The following is a 27,450-nucleotide window of genomic DNA, read 5'->3' as shown; positions in this document are numbered from 1 at the left end:
AGCAGATAGCCCCCATGCAGTCAGCAAAATAACAACAGTGATCAAATAAGGCAAACATCTCTCTCTCTCTCTCTTGCCTAATCCAAGATCAGTTCTCTGGCCATAGCACCAAATATCAGCGGATACTTTTAGCTGCTGCAGGACACACTGGTGTGTTGGAGGAGAGCATGGCTGTTAGCGATAGTCGAGATAAGATACCCCCTCTAAAATGTCCATTTTGGGTCTTGTGGCTTGGCTTGGCTTGATCATTTATTATCTTCCCCCTTAAAAATTTGCTGTCTGACTAATGACTGCAGTCGGTGTTCTTGTCTGTGTATGTGTGTATGTTTGTGTGTGTGTGTGTGTGTCTGTTTGTGTGTGAGTGAGTGTGTGTGTGTGTGTGTTTGCGTGACCTGTCTGCTGTGGCCATGTCTCTGCTCAGTGTCAGCAGTCTGGGCCCGAGAGCACTGTGTGTGTGTGTGCTTGCGTGCGTGCGTGCGTGCGTGCGTATATGTGCAAGTCTGTTTGGGGCAGACAAGCGTGTTTCTGGTGTGGTCTTGACTCTCATTCTCTGTGATGGTTCCCTCAGTAGCTCCAGACCCAGAGACAGAATCATCACAGAGAGAACCACAGGGAGGCACGCCTGCGACACGCCACGGCCATGATGGCGTGCAGCGCCCTGCTTGCACTCCACATAGAGAGAAGGGCCGGGGCTCAGTTTCTCTGACTCGAACCGCCGTAACTCGAAGCTTGACCTTTCAGTCCCATGTATCCTCATTCGGCCTGTAATCACCAGTCCAGTCCTCTCCTCTCCACTCCGTCCTTGGCTGCACCCATCAGCCCCATTGGCTAAATGGCTAAAAGAACCAATAACTATGAAGCCCTGCCTATCCACAAACGTCACAGACACTCTGACACACACACACACACACACATACCACACACACACATATGTGCAAATACACACACAGTCGTGTTGTTTAGTTAGTTGTGGGGTTAAGGTTAGTGAACCACACCGTTGTAAACCACACCCCACCAGTGCTTGCCTTTCCTGTTTGTCGCTTGAAAAGAGCACCCACAGTTCAATTTATGTGGGGGAGGATTAACTCCAGCAGGTGACTAGACTAATTCAGGATTAATTGCTCTGTGCACAAGGCACTCTGAAGTGACTTAAGTTCCTGCTTCCGTAAAATTAATCAATTGTCGAGGCTGACCTTATCTAAACTCCTGTTTCTCAGGCAGTATTATGTTTCAGCTCGAATGGAACAGAAGTAAAATAATCACATTAGTCGCTACTTTTGTAGTCCTGTTAGTCGCTATGGCATGCAAAATATCAGCCTACAGTATGTAGTCAGATTTGTTCTTATGGGCATGCAGAGTCAGCTGCTGTCCCTGAGCTTGGTACTGGCATTCTGCGGGCAAATAATTGCTTCCGTCTCTTATTAATCGTAACAGCGCTCGATAGTTAAATGCTAATTATCGAGGTCAGGCGGTTCAGCTTCATTTTAATGAGGCTAAGTCAACCACTTTACTGTCGAAGGGTCGAACTTAAGCGTCGTCTACAGGTGCGGTGGCTGGGCTCGTAAAAGCCAGCATGTTTGCTGTATGGAGGTGCTAATGGCGAGTCAATCACGGCGAAGATGTGTTCCTGCACCTAAGGTCGTGTGCATTCATCTGAGCTAGAATGGCAGTAATGAACTTGAGTTCCGTTGGCTGCGAGCGAAAAGGCAACTGTCAATTTCCTGGCAGTCTGAGTTCATCTAAGGGAGCAGAGAGAAGGGGGGGGGGGGGGCAGGGAGAGAGAGGGTGGGAGGGGTGGAACGGAAATATTTTATTCATCAGTTGTTTTCATAAGGCACATTTTCCTTCCCATCCGTGTCTATATTCATTTGCATGTAAGATGCCCATGGCAAGGCGACGGTGCGTCTCTATGGCAATACGTAGACAGAAGGCAGAGGGGGCACGTGCGTACTACGCAGATGAGCGAGTGCCCTTGATATAGGCTCCTTTGTTTTTCGCACACAAGGGACTGCATGCAAGTGTGATGAAAAATGCTATTTCCAGACGATGCTCCACCCCCACCTTGCATCCGGCTCAAAATAACTCACAAATCACACACTTCACTGAAACTCTGAATGGCAGAGAGTGCGGCTACGCACAGCTTCATTCCCTCGGTGTCTCCCGCTCGAGTCCGTACGCACCCCTGGTTTGTAACGTGTCAAAGGACGTCAGAAGTAATACGCTCTAATCTCTCCAAGTATAAGAAGCCCCCACTCCGAGAAGTCTGGATTAGAGCTCAGTGCTCTGAAGTGGCCTCGTTTCAGCAAGCACCCTTGCACTCGTTCTCTTGCAAGCCCTCCTTTCCCATTCTCCTTGAAGCACTAAAGGCGGTTGATGCCTCTGCTAAGGGGCTTTAGCCTCATCACTGTCTCTCACGCCTGCCAGGCTGGCCCTCTGCCTCCCTCTCTCTCATTCTCACTCTCTCTCTCTCACTTTCATGCCTTCGTTTTGCAACGCGTCCTATTTTTTCCTCTTCAGCTCTTTGACGCAGCGCAAGGCAGCTGTGTCATGCAGATAACACACGCTCGCAGAGGGCCCAGCGCGTGTGGGGGAGGGCACATTTCAGCCACTTAAGCAGCAATGCTAACATGCTCAACAGCCTCCCCGGCCACTTGCTAAAGAAACGAGAGACACTCTATTGCTTTTCACTCTGAAAAAGTCACTCACTGATGACACCATAATGAAACAGTCAAGGGTTGCCATGGTTTTCCAACAAATTGGTGTCGTTGCATGGCACGTTACCTGCAGCGACCTACGGTATACTGTGTGTGTGTATATATGTGCGTTAGCGTGCATACGTATTAAAGTATGTGAGTCTATCTACGTGAGTAGCACATGGCTGACTGTTTAAAGCATTTATGAAGGTCTATTCATTGTTGTCGTCAGTGCTCCTTTTTATCCCTGTCCTTCCTTTCTCCAAAGGACTATCAAATGAATGTCTGACCTCCCACTGCTCAAGAAAGGGTAAGAGGGGACTTCACTGTGGAATGGGCTGCCTTGACTCCATGAAAACCCAGTATGGCACCAACACAATGGCCTGGCAGAAATTGCTTTCTTGGAAAGAAGGGCAGAGCTAAATGTATGAGATACAAAAAAGATTGATCAGGTGAAGTTTGTTTCCTGATTTTCTTCATGTTCACACAACACATATTGACTCTACACCCTCTACACCCATGTTGTCATGTTTAACATGCAGGCATGCGGCTAACTCAATTAAAAATGGGTTTTATCTTTTCACAATAGCCATTCCAGATATACCTGGACTGGACACCCGGTGTCATTGCAAGATATTATTTGTGTATAAGATAATGTAACTTGTTTTACTAAAGAATGTGCTCATTTTACTAAATCATGCTCTAATTTTACTAAATAGTGCGCTCATTTTATTCATTCGTACTCTCATTTAATTTTTTTTTAAATTAGTGCATGATTTAGTAAAAATGAGCGCCGTATTTACTAAAACATTGTTACATTTACATTAAATATGGTTAATAACGTTAATAAGGCAAATTGCATCCACCAAAAGCCATCATAGTTATAAATAAAGGGTGACAGAAAGTGAAAGGAGGAACAAATATCGTAAGCTAAACACATAATGTTGCAGCGACGTTGCCAGAAAGTCATTTGGTCACTGCAACGTGACCTTCTGGCCACGTCCATGCGGCGTTGCAGCAACGTTGTACAGAGAATGTCATTTGGTACTGCAAGAAACGTGGCAGTCACATAGTTAACTGGTCAAGCAAGTTGGAAATGTGGATAATGTTACCACAATGTCAACAGAGTTGATTTGGACTGTGATAGAATATGAAGAGTTGTCATGAACTACATGAGTGGCGACAGAGAATGAACTAAAGTGTGGCAATAAAAGTGATGCCCCAAACTGGGCAACTCGTGTAGCAAAATCTAGCCCCGGTTTCCCACCTCTGATTCCCACATGACGTGGCGTGAATGATGACGTTTTCACTGGAAAAAAGGGGTTTCCGATGCCCATGAACGAACGGTCAGCAGCGACAACGTATGACATTTCTGAGAGGGCACTGTCCAACAATAGCCTACGTGCGGTGCGCTTGTTTGTTTCCGGTGGAGCCAGGTAAACCTGCTGCTATTGTTAATGTAATTAGTGTCTACACGGACCTGGTTGGGTGTTGCACCTAGTGAAGCAGCATGTTACAATAAAGGATTTATACGTGTGTTACAATTATTATTATTCAGCAAACAAGATATTCAGTATCGGAGTGAAGATGTAAGGAGCAGAATGCAACACAACAGTTACAACATTACAACAGTTAACGCTCCACCGGAAATAAATAATCTACCAGACAAGCCTTTCATGCACATAGCCTGTTGTCTTTATAAATGCGTGCATTTTGTTATTGTTTGGTGTACACTTGCACCGATGTCTTCATCTCGAACATACTCAGACCACATGAAAGGTAGCACCTTTTGAATGTGTATAATGTCATGTGACTCATCGAAATGCAAAATAGTGCTATATCAACACATCTGAAAAATCACATCATGCCAGTGTGTAAATGTTTTTTGTGATATTTGTGAGCTTTTTCAAAATGCCTAGCCTAGAAATCTAGACGCACCTTAGCGACAGCAAATGTAATTTGCAGCCAGGGTAGTCTAGCAACTCTCCGTTGGCTTGCAAGCTCGAAAAACCAAACTTCGGTCAGGCCAATACACATTGTACCCACATACCCACAGTGGGTAGCCGGGCGTAACATAATGACGGCAGAGTTGCGACGGTTCTGTATGAATTCCCTGTTGCTTGAAAACAAAGAATATGGATGCTGCTGCTGGCGAACAGCTGTCTTTGAAATTAATCGAGACTCGAGTTAAGTTAAGCAAAAGTTTGATAGGTACATGTAACACTTTACTTGACAGTATTGACAAAAGAGTGACATGACACTGTCATGAACACATGACACTGTCATGACACATGAACCTTAACCCTAATCCTAACTCTAACCCGAACCCTAATTCTAACCCTAACTTGTTATGACAAAAAACTAATGACAGTTAATAACAGAAGCGTTGTCATAAACGTTTATGACTTGTTTATGACAAGTTCATGACAGTGTCATGTCACTCTTATGTCGATACAGTCAAGTAAAGTGTAACCGTTTGATCAAGTAGCCAACCAGCTCTGTTGGTGGGAAAACGCATGGACGCAACGGTTGAAAGACAACCGTTTATACCGCCCCACGGATTGAGCACTGCCAATGGTGAGTTCCCAGACCCTACATCTTGATGTGGTTCTGGCTCGTCAGGCTACAAAATGCCATTACACGTTTCACAGGGTTTTGGGGTTCACAGGTTTTGGAAACTCTCCTATACACATTAAGCGTGTTGCAGTCCATTTTGATGGTTGATTTTCTTCAATATTTTGTGATTTAAACATCATATGGATCATTGGCTCAGGAAACAATTTGACTGAAGAGAATTGGGATGATCAACAGACTTCAGATGGCTATTTTTATCTTTTTGGAGCCAATGGAGCTGAAAACTCCATTGACCCCAGTCACATTCAGAGTGCCCTGAAAAGCTCTTTAAATGCAGCACTTGTATTTTTTTGAACGGTTTCACACAATGTCAGGCTGAGCGCTTACAGCACACATTTAAACCAGGTCAGGCTCGACAAAAACCTCTTAACGTAGCAATTAAACGTACAGATATCTCTATCGTTACTCTGTGCGTGTGTGTGTGTTTCCAGTGTGATCATTATCAAGCAGGGGGTTATCATTATAAAACTGTTTCACAATGGCTGTTTACAGCTGCATTGGTAATTTTGGGTAATGAAAATCACTATGGATGTGTGTCTGGGTTATGAAGGCCTGCAATTTCCAGTCCTTCCGCTTACTATGCGAAAATAATTGTCTGTCAGCCGCCCTGCAGACCACGGCCTCACACACCTCCATAGTGTAAGGCTTCAGCGGACTGTGTGTTTGTGGCTTTATGTCGGTGCTGCATAATCATTTCCTGTGCTGCTGGTTTAACGTGCCTTTTGCTATCTTTAGCTAACCTGTGTTGAACACCACACCTTTGAGTGTGTTTCCTTTCCATTTCCTTCTCCTGTGATCCTCCCCACAGACACACACATAGGAATGGCTCTTGTATCCAGGTGCTGGTTTATCAGGGTTCCTTTTTTCGTGTTCTACCTAGTTGCTTCAAGCCGCCTTTGCCTCACTTCTCTCTCTCTCTCTCTCTCTCTCTCTCTCTCTCTCTCCACATCTGTCTCTGAGCTCCACCGATAAGAAGCGCCCTCCGCTGCCACGGGAGGGAGAAACCATGGCAACCGTCCAGCCGTCGTGTTGACATCACATCGTGTTAAATATAACTGTCCGCCACAGAACTAGTCATTGGGCGATTTATCCGCACATCGCTATAAATACATGCTTCCCTCCTTGTAATTGCAGCCCATGTGGGCCCTGTTTGGATGGGAGGAGGGTGAAGAAGAAAGCAGAAAAGAGAGAGAGAGAGAGAGAGACTGGACTGAAAGGAGGGAAAGACAGAGAGAGGGAGCACGTGTGTACGCCTTTGGCAGTCTATGTCTCATTAGGGGGTCCAATCAGAGAAATCAGCGAAGCATATTGTACCAAAGCCCTGCCTCCCTGCTAGATTATCTTATCATCCCATTATCTTTGGTTCCAGCCAGAGGACCAACAGCTACCCTTTCACCACATCAAAATACACAGCCTCAATTTCAGAATGCTGCATTGCTAACAAAAGCCACAGCAAACATGCTGAAGTAATTATATAGTATGTAATCTTACTATCTATAGTGTTTTGTTCCTACGTGTAAATTTGTGCTTTGAAAAGAACCCATGCTTAAGTAGTGGCAGTGAATTTGCATGTGAACAAATTTAGCCTCGAGGCTGAGCAGCACATTTTTATTAGGTTGAAGAAGCGGTGAGTGGTTGTTGCATTTGTGAATCTCACACACAGATGCAGACTGTCGAATACACATGAGGCTGCATTGCTCACATAGGCACTCCGAGCAGAGGAACAAGAGGAAGAAGAGAATAGCGTTTCCCTGGAGAGCAGGGAAGGTTGCGGTCAATGTGAAGTGCCAACAGGGCTGGTCCGGGAGACGCTTGCGTGCCAGAGGAGCGATGGCCTCGTCTGTGGTGTTTGCTTGTTTCAGCCCGGCGGTCTCTGGGGGGGTGGGGGGAGGGGGTGTCGCAGCGCGGGAGAGTGTTCAGGGGGCGGCCAATGCGAAAGGCCAGGGCCCAAATGGCCCCGGTCCACATCCATAGGGAATTGGCCACTGCAGTATAGAGACAGAATGAGGGAAGATGCATATGATATGAGCAGCAGAACGGTAGATAGAGAGAGAGTGTGTGTGAGTGAGAGACAAAATAAAAAAATAGAGTAGAATAGATGTTAAAGGAGGAAGAGAGAGAAGAGATGATGCCGTCCAACCGACTGACTCTCTGCAGTCTTTTAATCTGCTTTAATCCACCCCACCCGCCAATGACAGAATGAGCTCCAACACCCCCCCCCCCATCCTACTGACCCCTGACCCCCCCCCCCCCCCCGCCCTCCGCCCCCTGGCTTTATTGGCAGCCGTGCAGCTGAGCGTCAGACACACGGCCGTGAGGTGACCGGAAACGGGTGACGTCACCGCAGCTACATCATCTCGTTATCACCGAGCACGGGAGTCAGTCGTCCTGTTCTTTTCCATCCCGCCGGCGTCAGCTGTCAGTCAAAATCTCTCCCGGCATCACCGCCGGCACTGTCGACGTTCTCTTCCTTCCTAGTCTGGCTGACTCACATTGACTGTCTTTGGAGGAAAGTTGTGGTTTGAGGACAAAAAGCTGTCAATCATGACTGTTTTGCCGTTGGTGGGAGCCTAATAAATGAGAGCAGTTGTGATGTAGAAATGAAACGCTTCACAGGGACTAAGTCTTATTTCAAAGCCAACAAGAAAAAATGACCCCTTTAAGTAATATATACTGTCTTCAGCTGTATTCAACAAACATTTACACAGAGTTTGAAGAAAGACAATATAGAGAGGACATAATGTACAGAATTATATATAAAATACAACATACTGTATATCTCTATATACTCTAGGGTCTCTTTTCTGTTGGTGTTGAAGATTAATTTATTTTCTTGCATTTTTTAGAAAATGATTGGTTGTTTTCATATTCTTAAAGATATTTGGAATAGCTTCAAAAAGTCATGGAAAATCTATATATCACTCATATCTTGGCCGAAACGACAGCTCAATGTATATGCTAATCAGATGTGAAGTTGTGTGGAGGAATAGTTCTCCTGTTGACTCTGGCTGTATAATACAGCATGCATAATGTCCTAATCGGCAAGCCAGTAAATTGAGAAATTTCCATTCCATTCTGACGCTGGATTTAATCAAACACTATCAAATATTCATATTCTATTTGCCATATTTTTTCCTCGCTGGGTCCTCGTGGGGGAACACCTAATTTGTTTTGCTCGAGTAGCCCAGTGTCGGAACACTGCTGTGCAAAAATCTTGGCGAGCGGGGAACTCATGTCGCGTATATCTCAAGTGTAACTATGCGTCGCGACACTTAATTTATCCTGAAAGAGCAATACCTCTGAGCATCCGAGGTATTTAAACGAGAAGACGAGGCTGAATAAGACAACAGGAGGCGGAGACAGAGGACAACCTTGAGCCTTTTTTGCCATTCCACATGGCCCGGTAACACAATGCCATGTGGTTTTGCTTGGCCTATTTGGCATGGGTGTTAGCAGCTCCACTAGGTGATTACTCTTGTATCCAGTATCTCTCGGCCTGCCTCCGCCATGGCCTCCACAGCCTCGCGCTCGCGCTGTGCCGCCAATTGTCCACACAAAGCGACGTGTTGAGCCAGCGGTCTGCGGCCAACTGAAACCCCCTCTGGGGAGAGAGAGGGAGGGAGAGGGGCAAAAAACTGGGAAGCATGGTGAGAGAGAGAGCACAAACCAACCGGACAAAGCGTGATTTTTGTTGTTTTTCTTTATCACTGGTTTCTGGAGAGTGACTAAGCGAGCCGTGTTGGTCGACGGAGGACGGAGCATGTAAAGCAGACAGTGACTAATGTCCAGGTGCAGGTGCTCAAACCAACTGCACTTCATGAAACGGAATGGCACATTTATTTTGTAGGGACGGGAAAAGGGGGGGCGGGGCAAAGAAAAAGGACAGGCACAAATAAAAGCCATCTGACTATGACACAGACACACACACACACACACACAGAGTCACAAAGACAGAAAGAAAATCCAGACAAAGCATGAGTCAGTGTTCTAGATGCCCAAAAACTGGCTTGCGACACATTTTCTTTCTTTTGCAAGCACAAAAAGATAAGTCCAACTTCAGCACACAGCAAGCTCTGACTGTGTCCCTACACACACACACACACACAGAGAGAGAGAGAGAGAGAGAGACACACACATACACACACCCAAACTCCCCCCAACCTAGCGGTTTGCGATAAAAGGCAACGCAACAGCATTGTGGAAGGTCAGGGGTCACCTGGAGTTTATCTCCTAAGTAAGTGCTTGGCATTCCAGCGGCTTGCAAGGCGGGCAGAGGCAGATAGAGGAGGCTGTGGAGGGGAGCGGCCTCCTTATTTAGCTCCGTCTTGACCTTTCTGGACGCTGGGTGGGTTGGCCTGGTGGGTGGTGAGACAGCAGGGGGTGGGGGGTGGGGGGCTCCTTACTGGAACCGATAACGTTAAACTGAAGCAGAGGAACCACACACACGCACACCTCAAACCAGACTAAACCTTTCACAAATACAGTCCATTACACTAGATACACACACACTCGCTCCCTTTCAGTGAGGAGGCGTTTGGGTAATATCATCCAAACACCCCTGGTAGAGACAGTCAAACACACTCCGGTCAGATTTAAGGCTCAACTCACCGTGCCCACTGCTGCGTTCTCTCTCCCTGCCAGTGATGGTGTGTTTTAGGAGCATAATTGCATCATCCTCATTATCAAGCCTGCCCTGCACACAAAGCCGTGTGCTCCTGGATAAAGACTGTGTGTTTAATATTCCAAATCTATTTATTTGTTAATAATCTGTGCCAGGGCCCCTTAATCTGTCCGTCTGTCTTTCTCTGTCTGCCTGTCTGTCTCACACACACACATAGAGCATGTGTGTTTTTCTCTCTCTGGATCTGTCTCTTTCTCTTTCTGTCTGAATGTGTCAGTAGATGTGACCCTGTCCTAGCCCACACCTTAGCATTAGCACCTGCTGCCCGGAGCTCCTCCGAGTCTCCACTTTCCTCACCCCCTCCAGCATCCCATAATACCCTTGTGATGCTGCCTCAAAGGTCAGACTGACACTTAGTCTGCTCCTTTTCAGCCATCTCTCTCTCTCTCTCTTTCTCTCCTGCCTCCTCTCTGACCTCTCTCTCTCTCTCTCTCTGTAGCCATTAAGTACCATAGTCTGTCCGCAGTCCTCCATGTGAAAGAGACGGGATCTGTCAGTGAGACTGAGTGGAAGAGTGAGAGCACTTCTTTGTGCCTGCAGACTGGATCCCACTGAGAGCCCTGCCATGTAATAAAAGCCTGTCAGTCTTCAGTCTGTGGGGACGGCCAGGTACAAAGTACAGACACTAGGATTTAACTTAACTTCACCCAAAGACAACCAACCAAGTTCTTCTCTGGAAAAGACAGCCAGCTTTACCACTGGAATAAAGTGCCAATTTATAGCATATTTTTGGCTCAGTTGTTGCGGTTTTGAGAAGGTTTTATTTAGAAACGTATAACTGAAATATGTATTAATATTGAAATATTATAATAAGTTGATCAATATTTATTTATTCACATATACTGTGCAGTATGTACTGTATTTATGTGGGTTGGCAGAACCAAGGGTCGTGAGATAGTTCATAGCGGTGATAAATGACTTAAAAGGACACGCCAGTGAACTCTATCCCCAGTCATCAAAGAACTTTGGAGCGAAATGGTGTGACACTGCAGCGTTTGCAAGACCAGCGAATAAAACATGATATTCTGCCAAGAGGTGTCAGGGCATTCCTCACTGGTGTGCCATTGCCATATTTATGATTCTCCTGGCAAGTGGACTTGTTTGTGTGTGTGTGTGTGTGTATTTGTGTATGTGTGTGTGTGTTTGCACTTGTATTACTTTGTATGTGTGTGTGCATGTGTGTGTGCGCGCTTGTGTGTGTGTGTGTGTGTTTGTCTGTGTGTGTGTGTTTGTTTGCATGTGTGTGTGTGTGGTTGCACTTGTATTACTTTGTATGTGTGTGTGCATGTGTGTGTGTGTGCTTGTGTGTGTGTGTGTTTGTTTGCATGTGTGTGTGTGTGTGTGTGGTTGCACTTGTATTACTTTGTATATGTGCGTGTGTTTGGATTTGTGTGTGTGTGTGTGTGTGTGTCCCAATACTTGAGACATGTCACTTCCACTACGTGTCAGCCCGTCAGCCCCAGACCTCCTATCCAGTTGTCCACGTCGCCTTAGCCCTCACAGGGGCTTTCCCTAAAAGGTGAGCTCCTTACACAACGACGCAATGCCAAGCCGTGTTTATTTATGAGGGGTGGCTCTTTAAATACCCACACCGCACGGAGCGGGGGCCTGACATTTCTAGACCGGGGGTATCCCCCCTGTTTTCAGTTACACACCGCCTGATCTGTGAGTCTCTCTGCCACGTACTCTCTAGTTGTGGCCACGAGGATTCTCCTCGTTGGACCAGAGGCCGGTCATGTGTCTGTAGACAGTCAAGTGGGCCACATCTCACACAACCGAGTTTGCCGGTGCTGTTACCATGTATGGCTTAAATGACCCAGCAGTACTACTTTCAGATTACTCACAGGGTACTTTACTATCGTGTACAATCATAAACCCCTTGTGGATCAGGGGCAGATGGTTTTGTAATGACTCTCTCTCTCTCTCAGTCTTCTCCCCTGCTCTGTTTCTCTCTGCCATACTTTCACACTCTTTCTCTCTCTATCTCTCTCTCTCATTCTTGCTCTCTCTTCCACTCCCATTTTCAGAGAAGCTAGTTGAATCATAACTAGTTGAGAGTCTTCTTTGAGTGAAAATCAGTTTAATCAGTGTAAAATCTAAACCACGTGGTTCCTGCTCAGTGCGGTTGAGATTTGTGTTTGAAAGTGTTCTCAAACGGCAGCCTCAGAGTTCTCCTCAGGGCCTCCGGAGAAGAGGCGGAGTCAGACTGAGATGGGGTGGGGGGGGGGGGGGGGCAATGGGGGCCGAGGGTGAGGTGGGGTTCCCCTAGCCTTTCCACAGCTGTCTCACCAACTGTGTCTCTTCGGGGCACTTCCCACAACTGCTTCTGTCACATGACACCTTCGAGGGACTGGGTCACCCCCTCCCCAACGCACACACATACTGTACACGAACACACACTCTCTCCTTTCTTTTGGTCTGCGTCATGTGCTAGCTTTTCCATTTTCCATCGTGACATGTGACCTCACACAAGTTTTACGCTCGTCTTGTTTGCTTTTTTTTTTTTCTCTCGAGTCACTCGACATGAAGTGGTTTGGTTTATATACGTAACTACGTCTGCACAAGTTCTGCTTCTCTCTCTCTTTGGGCCGCAGTTGATGTGCAGAGAGGGGATTTTCCCAGCGTGCTGACATTACTGTGCTTTTTCTCTGTCCAGTTCCAGTCCATTACAGTGCATTGACTCACATCTTCCCTGCCTCGCATTGTGTCGTGTGAATCACTCTGCAACAAGTTCACAGCGGTCAAGAGTCCAGTGCACTGTCTGATATATCGGATGAGAACATGGAAACTTCTATAGCTGCAGTCACCCTTCTCATGTGACTTTCCCTACCTGTGTGTGTGTGTGTGGTTGCATATGCTTGCTCCATGTCCTATCTGACTTTGAGCCTGAAATGACTTGTGCGAAGCTTTGAGGCTCAGAGCAGGGCACGTAGTCATTTATCTTCCCCTAAGATGCACTTAAGTCCTAATCTTCAACGCCTGACATAGCAAAGAAGCAGCTAAATCCCTCTATTTGATGACTGTTTATTCAAAGCTTGATGATAGCTTTGCTGCAGAGCACCTCCAAGGAGGAGGGCTGTATTTACCACCAAGCGAAGCAGAAGAGTGGCTGTGTCCACATTTGTTGATTTCCTTGAGTCTGGGGCTTGAAAGTATGTGTAATCAAGTGGTTTTGTTAGTGTGTGTGTTTAGTGTTTTTATTGTATATATGTGTGTGTGTGTGTGTGTGTGTGTGTGGTCATGGCTCACTGCCAGAGTAAGGATGCTTCTTGTCCGGATTTCTCTTTGACTTCGCTTGTGTCATGGAAAAAAAAGACACAGCGTTTACAGTCAACATCAGCACACATGAGCCATGAGATATGATACAATAGCATTAGTGTGCCAGATTACATATTATCTCCCTCTCTTTCTCTTTCTATCTCTCTCTCACACACACACACTCTCTCTCTCTCTCTGCACCCCCCCCCCCCCCCCCACACACACACACACACACACACACTGTTCCCACTGCACACCACTCTGGGGCTCAGTTTAAATATTGGTGGGATTGTAATAACATCACAAGAGGGAACTGAGAGTGGTCGAAGGAAATCGTGAAGCTATCCGCGCGCTGTTGGAAATAATAACAATTGATTATAAACCCCTGTTAAACCTAATAAATCTGACTCCGCTCAGTATTGGAAAAGTTTCGGTTCAAAGTAACATTGCTATCCATAGTGGGTTGATACGCCCACAATGCATATTGTTAATGAGAATGCCTAACTCGTTTTCTTATGACACGCGCTCAAGCTTAGGAATATATACTATAGGTCTCCTCCATCTGCCGATTAATTCGGGCGGTTCCTCAACATAACACTTACTGGTCTGGAAGTTTGTCAGAGGCTACATGCTGATTCGGACTACGATACTCACCAGCGTGTTAGACAGTCAAGCAAATTCCTATGCTACAGGGGGTCAGGCTGTGCTAGGTTTTCGCGACCAATCTAGACCATTGCTGACAAACTGCCCACCACTGTGTAATGCTTGGTCAGTTCATAATAACTTGCCATCTCCCAGGTGATTTAGTTTCTACGGCAGCGATAACTAATCTCAGTCGTCCATTATGCTAGTAACGTTACCTAAACTGCTACTCTGGACTATAAGTACAATAGAAAGGCTATGCGGGTCAGAGCGGGCAACCTGTAGAGAGAGTCACAAGTTTTAAATGCCTTGGTGTCCACATTACTGAAGACTTAACATGGAAGACTGAAGACTTAACACTCAATATTTTCTTAAGAAGTCCAGACAACGACTCTACTTCCTTCGTCAGCTAAGGAAATTCAAAGTTTCTACATCCATCATGAAGGCCTTCTACACTTCAGCGGTTGAGAGTGTTCTAACTGGTAGCATCATCACCTGGTATGGGAACTCCACAGTTAAAGATTGTAGTACTCTGCAGAGAGTAGTGCGCTCAGCTGAACATACTATAAGAACTCAACTCCCTGCTCTACAAGATATCTATTCCAGAAGAGTACTCCTAAGAGCCCAAAAGATTCTGAAGGACTCTTCTCATCCTAACAATGGATTATCCCTACCGCTGAAATCAAGAAGACGCCTATGTAGTCACAAAGCCAGAACTGAGAGACTCAGGAGAAGTTTTTATCCCCAGGCCATCCGAACTCTGAACTCACACTATACTGACTTTGCACACATTCACTCCCCAGCACTCTCAAACATTTCCCAACTCTTAATTCATAGAAAATAACAAATGGTCGCACTCCAAAAGTCTTTTCTTGCTTTTAATCCATTTTAGCACAGGGGTTAATTGACAAACGTTTCGGCCTGATGGCCTTCGTCAGTGTGTTACGTCCCTATGGCTACTTCCTAGTTTTAAATAGACAAGTTTATTCAATTAGTAACACCTGTCCTCATTAGCTCCGTGAATTCAACAGGCGCTCCGACACATCAGGCCTCACCGGCCGTTCATCAGTCGGAGCGCTTGGTGTCTCCAAAATGCAACACAATCATTTACATTTTAACAACGCACCACCACATATCGTATAGTCAGACAATGATAAATACATAAGACAATAACATGTCAGTAACACTCAGAATGACACAATCACAGAAATGACGACAGATCAAAGTCTTCATTCATTCCCTCTGGTGACATAGAACGTATGCGATACATCCAGAAAGACTCCCTCTGAAGGAGCTTTTTGTCTGTATCTCCTCCTCTGCGAGGTCTTTGTACGTGCTCTATACCAGTGCATTTCAGATCTTCTAAAGTGTGATTTTTTCTATGAAGTGTCTTGCTACAGGTGAAGTTATATAATTCCTACGGATGGCTGATTTATGTTCACTCAGTCTTGTTCTTAATTGTCGCGATGTTTTTCGTAGAACAATTTATTAATGAATCTATTTTGTACAATTCTCCCGTGTGAAAGCAGCTGAACGTATTGGTTTTTAGCATGTGTGGACAAGCAGCACAATTTCTGCAAGGGAAGCACCCCTTGATGAAGGAGGGCTTCCCTGTGCGAATGACGTCCGACCTTACCAATAGATTATTTAAGTTACTCGACCTTTTATGAGTGAAGAGAGGTGGTGCAGCAAATGCAAACTCTGAATTCACACTATACTGAATTTGCACTCATTCACTCCTCAGCACTCTTGACCCCCCCACCCCCCACACACACACACACACACACACACACCTACAAGACTTTTAGCACTTTTACATCCCTCTCCCTATGCTACAGACCTTTTATTTATTTTCTTATTTCATCACACGTCAAATCACACACACATACACACACACACACATCTGACCTTCTCCAACTTTTGCACATCTCCATAGAACTTTTTATTTATTATTTTTGATTTCTCCTCCATCTATCTACCCATGTCCTTGATTGCCTAGCCTTTCTGCCCCCCACCCCCATCCCCAACACACACACACAAAACACACACACTTACATCATCACTGTCATCACCTCACATACATACAGCACACTGCTTGCTACAGTAAGCCTCCTCTACATACTTGCTGCACACTGCCCCCCCCCTCCCTACATACACAGCACATTGTCTTCAGGATCTTATTCAACACACATCCTCTACATACTTACAGCACACTGCCCCCACCTACCCACACACACACACAGTCACTGCTCCACTCCCCTCCCGCCCACACACACATATTCACTGTCATCACTCACATACATCATACATACAGTACTCTGCTTGCAATAGTAAGTCCCTTCACCATACTTGCTGTACACTGCCCCCCCTCCCCTACCTACACAGCACATTATTTCATCAGGAAGCTTCTCCAACACACATCCCCAACATACTTACAGCACACTGCCCCCCCCCCCCAATACACAGCACATTGTCTCATGAGGAAGCTTCTCCAACACACATATTGCACACTGCCCTCTCCCCACATACACAGCACACTATCCCATCTCCCCTGTCATCCCCCCAACACACACACCAAGACCCCTGGCAGTTGGGTTAGCCCCTTGAGCCGTGGATCTGCCCAAGGTTTCTTCCTTGGTAAGGGAGTTTTTCCTTGCCCCTGTTGCTCTTGGGTGCTCCTTGTTGGTGCCCCCCCCCCCGCCCAATCCCAATCCTTCCCCACCTTTCTTGTGCAGCCCTTGCCACTTAATCTACTAAACCCCTCTTCTACTGCACTTTTTACCCCCCCCCCCCCCTCCCATAAATGCACAAATAGGCTGACACCAGACATAATTTCACTGCATTTCTTACTTCCAGTAACTATATGCATGTGACAATAAACTTCCTTGTATCCTTGTAACATAACAATTTATTTGTCAGATACAAGCTATTCATCCAATACATTATAGAAAGTACATCTAAATGAATAATGTGAAAGTTACGAAAACAGGTTAAAGGAACATTTAGGAAACCATATGAAACAATCAGAGAATGAGCATACCAGCTCAGAGGATGATGACTACACACCTTAGTGGTGCGGGAGATTTTGACTACAGAATGGCTCCCAGAATGCTCTGTAAACTTCACTTAAATAGTCTACCTAGTTAGTTGACACCACAGGTCAACGTCCTTGACCTGTGGTGTTCCCCAGGGGTCGATCTTGGGGCCACTATTATTCAACCTCTATATGCTCCCACTTGGACAAATCATCCAAAATAATTTGATTTCATATCATAGCTATGCAGATGACACAAAAATTTACTTAGCTCTGTCACCAAACGACTATGGTCCTCTTGAATCTGTGTCAGTGTATAGAACAAATCAACACCTGGATGTCTCAAAATTTTCTTCAGCTGAACAAAGAAAAAACTGAAGTAATTATATTTGATAAAAAGGAAGAAAGACTTAAGGTTGCCACTCTCCTTGACACAAAAGGGTTGAAGGCAAAGGATACAGTTAAAAATCTTGGTGTATTAATTGACAGTGATCTAAATTTCAACAGCCACATGAAAGCGATAACTAAATCAGCTTTTTACCACCTCAAAAATATTGCCAAACTCAGAGGGCTGATGTCAAAATATGACTTAGAAAAACTCATTCATGCATTTATCTCCAGCAGGGTTGATTACTGCAATGGACTGTTCACAGGCCTTCCTAAAAAGACTATTAAACAGCTTCAGGTGATACAAAATGCAGCAGCTAGGATTCTAACAAAAACTAAAAGAACTGACCACATTACTCCAATTCTTAAGTCCTTGCACTAGCTTCCAGTAAGTCACAGAATTGACTTTAAAGCACTATTGCTTGTTTATAAATCAGTAAATGGAGCAGGACCTGTCAGACATGCTTCAGCAGTACACACCTTCTCGTCCTCTTAGGCCCCAGGTGAAAAACCTGCTAGTAAAACCTACTGTTAGAACTAAACATGGTGAAGCAGCTTTTAGCTGCTATGCGGCTCAGCTGTGGAACCAACTTACGGATGACATCAAAAAGGCCCCAACTGTAGGCAGTTTTAAATCTAGACTTAAGACCAAACTGTTCTCAGATGCTTTCTGCTAACTGTGCCGAGTTACAAATTCTGAATCTGCCTTGATAATTATTCTACCTTGTCTTTTATTGATCTATTTACTTTTTTTACTACTTTTGCCTTTGTTTTTTGCTTACTAATTATTCTTTATTTTTAAATGATTTTACCTTGTGTTTTATGTTTTCTTTTTATTATGATATTTACCTTTTAACTATTCTTTGACTATATTGCCTATCTATGCTTTTATTTGTTATTTTTGTTTTGTTTTGTTTATGTAAAGCACATTGAATGACCTCTGTGTATGAAATGCGCTATATAAATAAACTTGACTTGGTTGGTTACATTGATATGGATCATATGATTGGAGGTCAGCTGATTTGGGATCACATGGTTGGAGGTCAGCTGATTTGAGAGTACTTGAGACTTGAGACAATTGTTGTAGTGAGAGTGAATTAATCAAGACATGACAAGGTATACATTTGATTACATTTCCTGTCCCTATAGTTAACTGCTCCTGTGGACATGTGACAGTAGGCCCACAACACTTAGTAGTTGATCAAGAGTCAATATATGACTGAAAAGATTATCATCAGCCTGGTAATTAGGATCGTTACAGACAGGCTCGGACTGGTAATCTGTACAACCGGGCAAATGCCCGGTGGGCCGGTCCACAAGTGGGCCGGTGACCGGGATTTAAAAAAAAAAAATTTTTTTAAAGGACAGGTTCGGTATTTTACACTTAAAGCCCTGTTTTAAGATAGTTTATGATTAAATAGAACGTTTAAGATTGAAATTTGGACACATGCTGCTGTCCTGAGAATTTTCGGTTTCTGTGGTAGCGCCCCCCCTCCTCCAGAACGCTGCATAGGTGCACTGGAACAATCCTTCCTAAAACGCATTAAACTTTCGTTTACAAAGACGTGAAACTCACCGAGTGGTCAGGGGTGTTCACTGATATGCTCACAAAAATCGCTGCAAAAGATTCTTTCCAACAGGTTTTATCGTAGTTTTTGTCCAACTCCATTGACTTGTATTGGATGTGCTGTGAGGTACGGTATTACTCCGCAGCCGGAAACGGATATGGGGTTGTTTGTATTCTTTCTGTAGTCTTATGCAGTCGCGGTATCGTAGGCTACTACACTATCCAAATTATCGTCACGCCCAACCATGGCTAATGCTAAAATGTCTTGGAACTTGCACGATGTGAATGATAGCCTACGTGAATCATTACGTTTTCATCATGAAAGTTCCACAGCCAAAAAAATAGTAAACGTACAAAATCATGTAGCCAAATTATTCATGTAGGCTAGGATTAGTGTTAGGCTTATGATGTGAACATGACAGGTTATGGACATAACAAATAAGTTCTTACCCCAAGTTCTTCCAACTCTGTCGTCCCAGGAGGTAATGTGGGAACCGCTGTATTTCTCAGGCGAAAGAGCTTTTTGGGCGATTTCTTTCGACCTCCAGCGAAGTTCAGTAAAATGCAGACCGCAGAGACACGGTGATCAGCTTTCTGCAGATTCTCAACAGGTGTGCTCACATCCAACCCCAGAAATTCCAGCCACAACTTAAGCCTTTCTGGATCGTTGAAAGGAAGTCTGTGACAACTTTTTTTGCTACGAATTTTCCAGCAATTCGGAACTGCACAAAATCGCCTCATTTTTAGCTGCCTGTTGCAAAATACTAGCCTAGAAATCTAGACGCACCCTAGCGGCGGCAAATTAATTTGCTCAGCCTGTACGTCTAGTATCGAACCATAGGAATTTCTATTGGCTTAACACCGTGGATGTTCTCCAATCACAGCGCTCTATTTCGTTAGAGAGTCTTAAGGCGGGCTTAACAGGATAACGACAGTCCTGTGACGGTGAACAACAAGGAAGGTGGCTATGGCGAACGAACAGCGGTTGTTTGAATCGGCGTTGGCGTCAACTTTGGAGGAGTTGGACTTGGTGCTTTTCTTTGAAAGTTAAGCAACACAATGCACTTAAGTCATTCCTTTCTAAGAAGGATGTGTTTGCCGTTTTGCCTACCGGATACGGATATGGTCGTAGCGCTGGCCTATTGCATGCCTAGGCAGTTTGAAAGACAATTCTCTGCCCGCCCCTTGGATTAAGCGAGGTGAATGATTCGATGCCAGACTATACATCTCAATGATATAGGATGGCCCCGCCAGGCTAGCAAAATACTTCAAGACAGCAATCTTCTGCTTCTCCTGTGTATTCAATGAAATGCCAGTGGTTTGCTTGTAATTGGCAAGACGGTGTAAGGTGCATTATCGCCACCAACTGGGCTGGAGTGTCTATTATTCAAGCTCTCAACGGAAGAATGTACGGGTGTGAGGTGTGAGGCGGAAAAATAGCTCCACAGTTTTACAACGCATGGTAAACACCTGTTGGAAAGCGTCTTTTGCAGCGATTTTTGTGTGAGCATATCAGCGAACACCCCTGACCACTCGGTGAGTTTCATGTCTTTGTAAACGAAAGTTTAATGCGTTTTAGGAAGGATTGTTCCAGTGCACCTATGCAGCGTTCTGGAGGAGGGGGGGCGCTACCACAGAAACCGAAAATTCTCAGGACAGCAGCATGTGTCCAAATTTCAATCTTAAACGTTCTATTTAATCATAAACTATCTGAAAACAGGGCTTTAAGTGTAAAATACCGAACCTGTCCTTTAAGTTATTTAGACTAGGCCTATTTGCGGCCCGTCATGTAGGCATAGGTCTAACCTATAAATGCAGTTGCATCCATTTGGCTTAGGGGGTGACAGGTCAATAATTTTGGCCTCTTCATGACAGATTCAGTGTGTGTTACGATCGCGCCCCCCTGCCCCACCCCTCAAGTGGATTTGTCCAAGCAGCCGCTAGGTTTGTGGGTAAATATAGCCTACGAGTGCATGGTAGCCTAGTAGGTGCCCTCCGCTGGCTGGTGTTCACATCATCACAGTTTAACCGTAAACAGCAACCAGAGGTCTAGTTTTATTCCATAAATATATTGTTTTTATAGACGTTATTTGCATGCGCTACCAAGAGCTTCCATTTACTGCACCATGTAGGCTACTGTAGTGCGGTTCTGTCAACATAAAAAAAAACTAGCCTACGGGTAGTCTACAATTTTCGCACAATTTGGTGGAAAAGTGTAGCACAGGTTAAAGAAAATCCATTTTTGGAGCTGATCCTACTCAAAATGTATTTCCCATAACTATAGTAGGCCTGACAGTGAAAGTGAAACTTGGAAAGTGGAAGTCTCTCCACCGAGTGTTACATTAAATGCACAATCAATCGCGATTTGCGAGTCGATGCAGGTAAAAAGTAGGCCATCAACTGGTAGGTTAGTAACGAAGGTAGCCTAATTTTGCAAAATGTGATGACGGCACACAAACTTGGGCAAAAACATTTAGTAGGCTATACACTTGTGGTGATAGCCTACAGTTAATGTGAATTGCGGACTATAACCAAAGTAAAGGAGATTTGCACCAAATTAAGGCTGTGGTTGTGTTTCTACAACATGTTGGCACAAAACGTAATTTCTGTCAACTATGACGATGTCCATGTTCAGTAGCCTATATGTTTTAGTCAAGCAGTGACGTGGTTTAATGCATGGGGTAACATGACGTGAGACAGACAGAATATGAGACTGTCTTGCCTATCCCTGAATCCTGTCCTTCTTAAATCACTTTAAAATGGTGTGATTAGCAACCAGAATTAAAAAAAACACCCCCGGACCCACGTGTTATTGTGATTATAGGCTATAGATCTAAAATCTAATGTTTGGGTTCAGTTTATGAAGTGTTGCTACAGCATAATAGGCCTACTGTGTGTTTGTTATTTATGGGGGGAATCAGGGAGGGATTTTTTTTATTATATTTTTTTTTTGGGGGGGGGGGGTTGTCGGTCCAGTGGTGGGCCGGTCCAGGAGAAAATGGCCAGGGCCGAATTTTGTTCCCAGTCCGACCCTGCTTACAGATGTCCCCTTGACCCCTCTGGGTCATCACAGGATTGGACCTAGTGGGGTTATCAAAATAGGATCCTTAAAGCCAGTGTTTGTAGGACTGATGATTGTAGTTCCCAGAGAACCCAGGCTTGTTCTTTTGCAGTTAGTGGATGGGGAGCCTGAAGTAGCAGCCCTGTACAAGGTTCAGGTAGTAGTCCATTTGTTGAGTGACCTGTTCAGTGGGGCGTATGGCATCCAAGAGTCTCTGTGCCTTCCTGGCATCAAGGAGAAACATGTAAATCCAGCCAATGATTATCTGGATAGGTTAATCCCTCATCGGAGGTGTTTATCTTCCTCAGGATAGTCCATTGCTCCATTGTGTGCTTGACACCTGGAGGACATTAGCATATCCATGCAGTGGTTGAACATTGATGAGCTTTGTGTCATTATGCAGTCCCTCCAGGAATTCGCGATGTTGCGTGAATTCTGGGCGATCTCGCAATTTTGTCCAAACACTGCAACTTTTTCGCAAATTTCACCAATCATTATGGTTTCCCCGTAAAATTTCACCCACCACAACAGCCCCTCGCGCAGAATATTGACTCAGGTGCCACACTCACTTCTGCAGACACCAGAGACTGCCCTATAACTTGTTCACTCCTCTGCAGTTTTGATGACAATAAATAGAAGGCTAACGTTAATGATCTGCTTTACTTGCATCTGTCATCTCAACCTAGTGTTGCTAACCTGCCTAAGCTATGAAAGTAAGTTAATTAAGGCCTACTTGGTTTACTGACATTTGAGTAGGCTACAATATGCAACCCATTGGCAAACGTTTACACCTGGAGATGTCCTTTTAGCTCGTGTCATGTTTGCTAGCTTGTGGGCTCAGTTTGTGTAGTGCAGTGCTACCAAAATCATAGAAATGAATAACATTGTAAGACATTTACCTCTTCTATGATCCAAGAATGATTTCATACGAGTTATTTTTTAACATTTATTTTAACTAATGACATAGAAAACATTCCGAATTCTATCCAAATATCGTAATGCACTATGCAAAAAGTTATTTCCAGTCGTAGCCGAACACAGTGAGATGCAAGCGTTCCAATCCACTTACAGTAGATGTTATTACGCTACTCTCACGTCCTTAAAGTGGCAGGCAGTCAATTAGACTTACACACCACTGTAATAACATTAAAGAAAAGTGTAGTCTAATAGTTTAAATCAATATAAAATTACTAGATACTTAGTTGGCTATTAGTAATTATGCAAGTCACAGAATATGAATTATTAAAAAGATATGAACTTAATAGGCTATGAATTACAACATATATGAATGTATTGAAACATATGACATTATGCCATCTCTTTAGGGGGCTGTCTTTTTTGGACAGTTCTACCAAAGGTTATACTGCTTTGTGAATTTCCTGAATTTCCCCTTGGGGATCAATAAAGTATCTATCTATCTATCTATCTATCTATCTATCTATCTATCTATCTGAATTACCCCAGTCAAAGTATTTACACAAATAAAGTAGGCCTACTTTGATTTTCTGTAACCCTTACTATTTACCTTTACTTATCCTTTTTAATAAGCATCAAAAATATCTGTGTAATTTTGGTCTTACTAACCTTAATTACCCTCAATTAAAAAAAAAAAAAAAAAAAAAAATCGCAACTATTTTCGCAATTTCTTCGCAACAAACAGCTAAAAACACCGCAACTTCCATCACAATTTTTTTAGAAAAGTTGTAGCGAAATCAGGCATTTTAGATCGCAACAATCTCAAAAAATCTTCGCGAAATCCTGGAGGGACTGATGGGAGAAAGGTTACAACAACAAGTTAAAGTAGAAAACAAGGTCTCAGTCTCTTTTACAGAATATTCAATGTGATCCCATTTGTGATCCTGATTCTTTACCACTACGTTCAGGAAAAGTATGGTGGTAGAATTGAGAAGATTCTGTTAGGGCATACATGGGCAACATACGGCCCGCGGGCCACATCCGGCCCGTGGGCTTTCCCTGACCGGCCCGCGTAAGGTCCGTGAAAGAACAATAGTCAAGAGCCTAGCATAGAGATAATGCATGCAAATCAATATCGTTGTTTTTATTTTGAAATCGACTGCTATTTGTACGCCCATACATTTGTGCGTGGATGCATACGACGTAAACACCCTCACTGATGTGCTGGTGAATAGAATGCTTCTGCGTCGACACAATGCAGTTGCCTTTACGTCGGCGTAAACCTTTCAAAGTTTGTCTCTTATGTCTGCGTCGCTCACCACCGCAAAGGTTGTTAGAACGAACTCCTACTGCTGCTCGTTGGCGATACGAAGTGTTCATTTCAAAACTTTACTGGCAGATAGACAGTTTACAATCGGATAACCCCGTAATTGTAACCAAAATATGTCTGTGTTTATTTGCAAAGCTTATGTTAGCGAACTAGTATGATGCCACGGGTTGCTTGAAGCAGCCGGCTCAACACGCGAGTTCACCAATCACAGTTATGTGCATAGAGTTAAAGCAATAACATAGCCTACATTTTTAAAATAGTTTTCTTTGTGCATGTTGATTAACTAATGACAGCCTACTATTGTCTGCTCCACATTTTCGTAGTCTAATTCTGCATAGAGTTAATTTAATGATGGTAATGATTTAATGATGAAATATTGCCGAGTGTTGATGAAATGGTGGCACAGGCCTATCGGTTGTACTGACTCCTTCACATTTTCATGACCTAGCCTAATTATATAGATATTGTAGTACTTTTTTATATCAGTCTTTGAAAACTGAAAAAAAATGTCAATGTCAAAAAATCATTTTCGAGAATGAGGATTAAATACTGGACATATATTAAATATTGCTGTTTTTCCTTTGTCTCCCTCACATTTTCATCTGTTCTTACGACTAGTAAACAAAACCATATGATTAAATTAATGTTATACAAGAACAGAATAGAAGTGAACAGAATTCAGACTTGAGTTCGGTATTTTGGGTCCGGCCCTCCTCAACAGTCCCAGTTTGTCATGTGGCCCCTTGGGGAAATTAGTTGCCCACCCCTGTGTTAGGGGTAAAGCAACCTAAGGGAACATAGCAAATAGTTATTGAATCTGGTATATACATTTTCTGTGAACATCATGAATGCTGTTCTCTGAATATTATTTATAACGTCAGCCACCTATTATGTTAAAGCATTTCCCTTAGATAACTTAAAGCATTTCGGTGACTTACGCAGGCACAAATCTAGTATCTCTTGTCTGGTGACAGTGAATAAATCTTATGCAGTTCTACAAGGCGTGTTCAGTGGTACAGGTCTCATTGAAAATTGTGTGACTAGTGGTTAGTAATGCCTGCGCTTCAAATTTGACCACTTTGAAAATATTCTTATTACTATTAGGTGCTGAAAACCAGTGGCCATCTGGTTTGTCAATCATACTCAATATTAAGATTCATCTCTTAATCAGAGATTAAATCATCAGTACATGCCTATAGTCATACATAGGTTTCATCATTATTGTCACAGTGCTATACATATAATGACAATACGTTGGAGATATGCAAAACAATTTAAACATAAAACCCAGGATAGCTTAGTCTACATGTGGAAAATAAAACTGGTTAAAAGAAAAGTCCATTTGATCTGTTATTTCCGTCCAAATTTCTCTGTTTTTAAGGCAAAGAAAACTCAGTTGTGTTAAGGCAATGCATTCTTACTTCTGGACATTACATTTGACATCAGTTCAAATTTATCTATATGCATGAGGGAATGTAAACAGTAACCTAGTGGTTTAAAGAAACATAGCAGCTTTGTCTCTGCTACCCAGAAAAGTAGGCCTACATACAACAGATAGGCTATAATGATTACAATTCAACTTAAGAACAATTTTACAACTAGCAACTGCACAGCCTAGATGCTTTTTAAAGGAGAATTCCGGTGTGATATTGACCTGTGTGTTGAAACATGATACCGAGTGTGAACGTATGTCTATGTCTCATAGCCCATCTCGGCTTGTCCCCTGCACTCCAAAATCTGGCGCTAGTTAGCCGATGCTACCAACAGCTTTTTCAATGGTGGTGCTTCGGCATCGCTAGCCATGCAAATAAATCACTGTTTTACACCATTTACGAGGCTCAATGTATCTCCACACTTAATTGGTAGACTTCCAGTTGCTGCCACTTGAAGAAACTGGAATCCATGCATTTCCACTGGAGTGCAGGGGACAAGCCGAGATGGGCTATGAGACATACGTTCACACTCGGTATCATGTTTCAACACACTTTAGGTCAATATCACACCGGAATTCTCCTTTAACATAAACAACCTACAGAGTCTATGCACTATAACTTATCAGACAGCAGCATACAACCAAACCAGTACATAACACATTGTCTTTAGCAAAAAAGTATCTTTGTCAATGTGTTTGGATTTAATTTTACAATGACCGCTTGATTACTAATTGGCAGACTGCATGTGCACGATATGTAAATAGGATCATAGGAAAATCTTGGTGCTTCCGAATGTTACGCTACTTAACGTTTTATCAAATTTAGAAGTAAATAAAATATCCATCTTACCATGATTGCATTGTCCGTCAGTGAATCAAACTGGTTTGAGTAGGATTTGTATAGATCGGAATTCACAAGTTAAACAAACAAAACACTACGCCATACTATAAAGCTACTTATTACAAAAGTTATTGAATATTAGGGTAGTTACCTCTGAGCTTAGACGACGCAGGATGTTTCCGACGTCTATATGATCATATCTCTGACTGTCTTCCATGAGTTCCACTAAGGTTCCCCACCGGATTTCTACGTCTCCAGGATAACAGAGGGTATGTCGACCCATACTAATTTGTACAACTATAAATTATATTTTCCTATCATAGCTTAACCTCAAAACTGGTATTAAAAAGAAAACAAGACTCACCACAGTGTCTGTAGACAGGGAAGAAGATCAAACCTCATACCGCTATTCTGTGGGAGAGTTAAAAAACGTGCAGCGCTTGTGTTACTTGTACGTGATTTGTTGTTAGAGGTCACGCAGTCTCACGCATTGAGCGTGAGACACACGCATTTCAATGACTTCACACGCTCACACGCCACACATGGCATTTCTCACTCCGAGAAATTATTAACTTGCCCGCACAGAAATTTCTAAGGGCTATATTTTACAAACGTGTCACACAACGTTGCTGTCTGTGCGCTCATTCAGCTCAGAGAGCTGCTGTTCAGTTACTAACCTATCGGCCAATCAGAAAATAGGATTTCTCAACCAATCAGGAAATAGTTTTGTTTTGATGTGGGTCCACAACGTGGAGACTACTGGTCCGCGGAGTAGTGGAGTGAAATTAGGCCCGGTGCTTCGTCTGATAATTTGCTGCGCAGTTGATCAAGATACCGCGGACCGACAAAAAAAGAAAACAAACGTTTCTGCTATTGATGTCATTAAACATGGAGCCATACAATAAAGTGGTGGTATGAGCGTTCATTCAATGCAGGCGTCTGCGCAAGAGAAACTGAAACTAATCGATAACGTTG

The sequence above is a fragment of the Alosa pseudoharengus genome, unplaced genomic scaffold, assembly GCF_046254945.1.
Source record: "Alosa pseudoharengus isolate Yale_2024_CS ecotype anadromous, Long Island Sound unplaced genomic scaffold, YU_APseudo_1.1 YU_APseudo_1.1_scf_20, whole genome shotgun sequence".
Taxonomy (NCBI): Eukaryota; Metazoa; Chordata; class Actinopteri; order Clupeiformes; family Clupeidae; genus Alosa; species Alosa pseudoharengus.
Note: the sequence above shows the minus strand (reverse complement) of the source record.